The sequence below is a fragment of the Triturus cristatus genome, chromosome 7 (assembly GCF_964204655.1).
Source record: "Triturus cristatus chromosome 7, aTriCri1.1, whole genome shotgun sequence".
In the NCBI taxonomy this organism is placed as follows: domain Eukaryota; kingdom Metazoa; phylum Chordata; class Amphibia; order Caudata; family Salamandridae; genus Triturus; species Triturus cristatus.
Genome location: NC_140590.1, coordinates 159443957 through 159451382, shown reverse-complemented (window position 1 = coordinate 159451382; position 7426 = coordinate 159443957).

The following is a 7426-nucleotide window of genomic DNA, read 5'->3' as shown; positions in this document are numbered from 1 at the left end:
GGCCAAACATCTCCTGCATAAAAACTATGCACAAGGGTCATTCCTTCCATCATCCTAGTTCGATATGACACAGCGAGGTATATCCCCAGGGGGTATCACTTTGGTTATATATACACCATCTCTTGCTAAGGTAGAGAGAGGAGAGAAGGACTTCCATGCCGACACACTGACGCGAGACGCGGAGGCTCCCGCACGCAGACACACTTTAGCTCACAGTGGTCTGACATCTCTTGCGGGGTGTCCACCTCGAGACCAGAACAGGGTCACACAGTCTCCCACTTCAGGTAATGGGGTTGACTTTATCCTAGAGGGATTCTTGGCTTCCACACCTACATACATGCTAGGTATACTTAGGTACATCTAGTTAGGGTCGCATCATAGGACTACGCTTTTATTACTGTCATGTATTTTTATACTTGCCTGTATTTATCATTTTAGCACTATGGAAGACATCTACCATACTTTTACTCTGTTAGTGCTTATAATCATTTATATCTGTTACTGATTGTTTCAGCACATCTATTTTACACTAGAATGACGCTGGTTCAATAAATACTTATTGAGAAACGTCCCCATCGTTTATTCTGTGTATCTCTCTCCGAGACAAAGTGAGCACGAATGGCTGAGCGACTAGTAGCACTGTTTCCTTGATTCTGAGGGATCAGGGTTGTCATGTTCGATAGTTGCCAAGAACTATTCTCTCCTTGGTTAGAGGTGTTTCTAGTGGCACTGTGAGCTAGCTGGTATACAGGCTGACATACTCGGTGGGGGTGTCCGGAATCAGTTTGGACACCAAGCCAGCAGTGTATGTTTTCTAAACGTGCAGATCTTATATAGGTTTATAGGAACTACACGACAATTGGAGGTATTCTTCCTGCGGCCAGTATGTCTCAACCTTTCAGATTTTCTGGGCCAATGGTCTCCTCTTCGCACATGTTTTTCTGGTATGCTGCTCACATTATCTGACTCAATACTTCGCTTAGTTAGATCCCCTTCAGTTTGACCCTCATTACCAACTGGGACCAACTCTCCTTGTCTGAACCTATGTTTCCAGACCGAGTAGCTGGCACCCCCTCTACTCTGTGATTGATCTGAATGGGATGTCTCTCTCTTACCACCAGTTCATCCACTACAGATCCTACACTTTTGAGAGGAGATAGTACTCGACGAGTGTGGGCAGCATGCACCAAGTTACGCAGACCACCACATTTTACAGCAGTTGTGGTTACAAGTATCACTTGATAAGGCTCACGTCAACGAGGTTCCAGGCAGGATTTTCGCACGTACGTCTTTCGCAATAGCCAGTCACCTCAGCACAGTTCATGGCACTGCTCCTTTTGCACTTTAGTTGCTACGTCTCCAACCTGGTGAAACACAGAATGCACCACATCAGCTAATCCTTTACAATAACCGAGTACCAAGTCATCAGTAATATTCACAAGCTGATTTGCTGGAACTGTAGGCTGCCTCATGGCCCTCCCCATAATTATATTGTGAGGGGACAGTCCAGCTCTTCTGTCTGGAATGCTTTGTAAACTCATCAACACCAAAGGCAGAGCATTAGGCCATTTCAGGGATGTGGAAGCACACACTTTTGCCAATCAAGAGTGACTTTAGAGTTCCATTCACCTGTTCAACTGCTCCAGACACATCAGGCCGATAGGCACATTGCAGTTTTTGTTCAATTTCCAATGCAGCGCAAAGCATTTGTATTACTTCATTATGAAATTGTGTACCTCTATCCAATTCCAAGGAGGTCGGAAATCCAAATCGCAGTGTAAACTCTCTAAGAAGCAGTTTAGCTACTTTTAGACTTTCAATGTGTCTTTTAATGTAAGCTTCCACCCAAAGAGAGATCAGATACACAATCACAAGGACATATTTTAATCCATTGCAAGGGGGCATTTCAACAAAATCAATCTGCATACGGGTAAAAGGAATTATTGATTTTCCTAAATGACTTGTCATGACCAATGTTTTTCCTCCTGCATTTTGTTAATGACATGTCACACATCTCTGACACAGACTGTCTGCAATGGCTCTGAATCTGGGATTATACCAGGTCTGTCAAAAGAGATGCAACATAGCATCTCTTCCCAGATGTGCAGGACCATGGCAATTGCTTGCTATAGGTGACAACAGACTATCTGGTAAAACTGGTCTCCCATCTGTGTACACCCACACTTTATCCTCTTGTCGACTATTGCATCCTGCTCTAATCCGCCCTTTTCTTTCAATTTGGGGTACTGCATTTTGTAATTATTTAATCTCTTCCCAGGTTTCTACAACTGAAAACATTAGTCTGCATTCTGTGTCATCAGACTGTTCCTTCAAGGACTACCCATTGAATGAATGAGAATTTAGGGTGCAATAGAGTGCAGTCTCATCTGCATAGCGATTGTCGACCGTCACATAATCGTGGGTAGTTTGGTAGGCGGAACACTTCACCACCGCAATCTGCTCTGGCAGTTGTAGTGCCATCAGTAGGTTTCTCACACTCTCTCCGTTTTGTATGGATGAACCCGAAGAGGTCATGTACCCACGCTTAGACCACAACTGCCCGAAATCGTGGGCAACTCAAAAACCATATTGCCTGTCTGTAAATATGATTGCTCTCATTTGTTCAGTAATGCTGGAAGCCCTGGTAAGTGCAATCAATTCAGCCACTTGTACTGAAGACAATCCTTTCGACCACTATGCTTCAACTACACCCACCACTGTACAGATAGCATATGCAGCTCAAAAGGTACCTCCAGAACCTCTCAAACAGGATCCATCCACAAACAGAACATGATCTGACTCATGCAATGGGACATCTTGGCTGTCAGGACACGGTTTGGTACAGAATTCAGTCACGTCCAAAAAATAATGATCTGCTTCATCCATCACAACTTCATGTGCTGGTAAGGGCATCAAGGTAGCTGGATTCAAACTCATGCATCTTGTCATTTTCGGCTCCCAAAATCACTTGCTCATATTTGGTTAATCGACTACTTGTGAGATGTGGTGTTCGTCTTCGAGTAAGCAGAAGCTCAACAGAATGCGGTACATACACTTTCAAAGGGTGACCTATCGCAATGTTTTCACACTGCTTCAAACTCATACATGTTGCAGCAATAGCTTTCAAACATCCAGGCAATGCAGCAGCTACAGGATCTTAAGTAGCTGAAAAGTACGCAACAGGTCTGTGAGGAGTTCCATGCATTAGCATTAATACTGATAGTGCACTACCTTTGCCCGCACTGCAGAACAATGTAAAGCTCTTGTTAAAGTCAAGCATTCCCAATGATGGAGCTCGACACAGATTGTCTCGCAGTTCATGAAAAGAGCGCATGCATTCCTCATCCCATGGAATGGGATCAGACATGTCTTTGTGTGTAAGTCTCTGAAGTGGCTTAGCTATCAGGGGAAAGTTTGGTATCCACTGTCTGCAATAACCAACCATTCCCAAAAACATGCAAACCTCCTTTTGGGTACTTGGCAGATTCATCTGCAAAATTGCAGTGATCCGATCCTGTGACACTTTTCTGACTTTTTTTTCAAAGTGGTGTCCCAAAATAAGAACTTCTCTTTAGCAAAACTGGATTTTTGCTGGGGTCACCTTATGTCCACTTATTGCCAAATGATCCAATAAAGCAATAGTATCACAAACCCGAGCCTCTTTAGTACCAGATGCGGCCAACAAATCATCTATGAATTGCACCAGCACAGTGATTTGGCATCTCCAATGATTTCAGATTTCTTTTCAATATTTGGTTGAAAATCAAGGGACCCTCTGTATTCCCTTGTGGAACTCGGCACCATGCCAAGACACAGTTTCCGAACCGGAACACAAACAAATATTAGCTAACCGGGTGCAAGGGGATCGAGAAAAAGGCTTGATATAAATCAATCACTGAAAACCATTCGTCCTCACAATGAATCTAGTATAGAATCACAGCAGCATTTGGTACAATTGGACAATATGGTATCATAATTTGATTCATTTTTCCTAAATCCTGCACGATTCTATATTTCCCATTTGGTTTTTGAATACCCATGGTAGGTGAATTACATGGGCTAACCAAAATCTCTCTCAAAATTCCTTGTTCAATCAGGGTCTCAATCAAAGGAGTCATGCCTGCAACGGTTCCTGGGCTCAGATTATACTCTGGAGTTCTGGGAAATTCTGCATTTGGCTTCACTGTGCTTCAAATTGGAGCTACTCTTTTCATCAAACTAACATCTGTTCCTGTAAAGTCCCACACTTCAGGTAAAACTGTATCTCACAACTCAAGTGGTAAATTATTTTCAGTAAGTAAGGGATATAACCCCTCTACCTCTGTCTTTTGTCTGGCCATTTTAAACACCATAGCTTCATCTTTTGTAAGGAATTCTATTCCCTTTGGGGTACAATAGATGGAACAATTCATTTTGCATAATAAGTCTCAGCCTAGTAAATTCACTAGACTAGAATCACACACCACAGATTTGTGTAAATCTTCAAAAGACTCAATTTGTACTTGTACAGGTTCTATCACTGGGGTCGATATCAATTGGTTGGATACTCGTACAACTTGGATTTTTTCTCTCGAGAGGGGTAGGTTCGGAATTTACACAGTTCTCACAGTGGAACGGGTAGCACCAGTACAAGTACAAGTAATGAAATAGGTGTTCCATTTACCTTGCCATCCACATTTGGACCATTCTGATCTACTTCTAAGGATGCGCCAAGCACGCATTCCTCCTCCCTTCTCAGGCACCGTCATTGGGACATTTCTGAGTCACTGTCACCGGTCTGCAACAAGTACTGTGTTGCCACTTGTATATTCAGATTTACCTGATCATTGGTATGAAAACACATATTAGCATTTTCGCTGCACCTGTCCATTCAGTTGAGCCATAGGAGCTTATAGCATATTTTGATTTAGACCTCACATTCTAGTAGTCCCCTGACCATTTCCCTGTACCATGCCTGAAAAATCAGAATCAAAACCCACATATCCTTTCTTGGCCGCTCTCATCTGTGCCAACATTAATTTCTCTTTTAATTTCTTGTGACTCGAATCAATCAATGTCATCTCCACAGTATTTTGCAAAACAAAGAATCTCATCAATGGGCTTAATCTGCAAGCAAATCAAATCCACTCTGCTCCATCCACAAGCACGCCATCGAACTCTAGGACCTATTCGACTCAGCCTCTCCGAACTTCACCTTCCTAACAGAGACTTGGACGAATTCCTCCTCGGCACCCGACATTGCCATAGCCATCCCAGATGGCTACAAGATCACCAGAAGGTACCGCACCAACAGACCAGGAGGAGGAATCACCATTGTCTACAGGCATACCCTCAGAATTTCGACAAGCACAGCAGACACCTCCAGCACCGCTGAACACCTGCACTTCTAGATCCACATCAACCCCAACACCACCCTCAGAGGAACACTTATTTACAGACACCCCGGACCCTGGCCACAGTTCATCAATGCCATCTCCGACATCGTCAGCATGCACGCTCTTGCTTCCACAGACTACATCCTCCTCGGAGACCTGAGTTTCCACCTCGAGAACGCCGATGACAGCAACTCCATCATTCTGCTCATTAACCTCACCAACCTCAGACTCAAACAGCTCGTCACAACCCCCACCCATTCCACCGGACACACGCTCGACCCCATCGTTTCCGCAAGCAACCACGTCACCTTCAGCCACACCACCGAACTCCACTGGACTGACCACCGCTGCGTCCACTTCACTTTCAAGAAACCCACCACGCACCACCACCCGCAACGGATCCCAAAACCGTAACTGGAACAAAGTCACCGAAGACCAGCTCATCACCACCCTCGCCTGAGACCCACCAACCGACACCACCGACACCGACACAGCTGCCCCCAACCTCAGGCAATGGATCGACGACTGCGCCAACACTCTCGCCCTGATCAAAAAACCCTCAAACATACGCATCGACAGAAAGGCCAGCTGGTTCACAACTGACCTCCAGGAATCGAAGCGGACCTGCCAAAGACTCGAGAAAAAGTGGCACCACGAACAGACACCGGACAACCACGCAGTCCTCAAGAACGCCAGCCGCAAGCACCACCAACTCATCCGAGCCACCAAAAGGACCGCCGTCAAGGAACGCATCGACAACAACGCACACAACAGCAAAGAGCTCTTCAACATCGTGAATCCAACTCCAGCTCCTCCTCCAATGACATCCCGCCGTCACAAGACCCATGCAACTCCCTATCCACCTTCTTTCACAGCAAGATAGCAGACATCCACAACAGCTTCAACACCCAGACCCTGCCGACAGCTGGCAACACCACAGACTCACCACCCCCCAGCCTCACCAACCTCCTGGTCTCCTGGACCCATGTCAGTGACAACGACACCATCAAAACCATGAACACCATCCACTCATACTCATCATCCGCCCCCTGCCCTCACCACTTCTTCAACAAAGCAAACCACATCATCGCACCCCAACTCCATAAGATCATCAACAGCTTCTTCGAGACCGCCACCTTCCCGGAGAGCTGGAAGCATGCTGAGATCAACGCACTACTCAAGAAACCCACAGCGGACTCAAAGGACCTCAAGAACTTCCGGCCCATCTCCCTTCTCCCGTTTCTGGCCAAAGTTATCGAAAAGATTGTCAACAGGCAACTGACCCACTTCCTCGAGCAGAACAACGTCCTGGACCCATCCCAATCTGGATACTGCAGCAATCACAGCACCGAAACCACCCTCATCGCTGCCACCGATGACATCAGGACCCTGCTGGACAACGGCGAAACCGCGGAGCTTATCCTCCTGGACCTCTCGCCGCCTTCGACACTGTCTGCCACCACACCCTACGCACACGCCTCCATGAGGCAGGATTTCACGACAAAGCCCTAGACTGGACCAAGTCCTTCCTCGTTGACAGAACCCAGAGGGTCCGCCTCCGCCCATTCCGTTCCAAAGCCACCAAGATCACCTGCGGCGTGCCCCAAGGATCACCCCTCAGCCCTACCCTTTTCAACGTCTACATAGCACCACTCGCCAACATCGTCCGCATGCACAACCTCAACATCGTCTCCTACGCCGACGAAACCCAGCTGATCCTCTCACTCACCAAGGACCCCGCCACCGCCAAAACCAACCTCCACGAAGGAATGAAGGCCGTCGCCAACTGGATGAAGAACAGTCGCCTGAAACTTAACTCAGACAAAACAGAGGTCCTCATCCTGGGCTCCACCCCCTCCGCCTGGGACGACTCTGGGTGGCCAGCCACTCTAGGAGCTGCACCGACACCCACTGACCACGCATGCAACCTGGTGTTCATCCTGGACTCATCGCTCTCAATGACCCAACAAGTCAACGCCGTCTCCTCCTCCTGATTCAACACCCACCGCACGCTTCGCAAGATCTACAGATGGATCCCCACCAGAACCAGA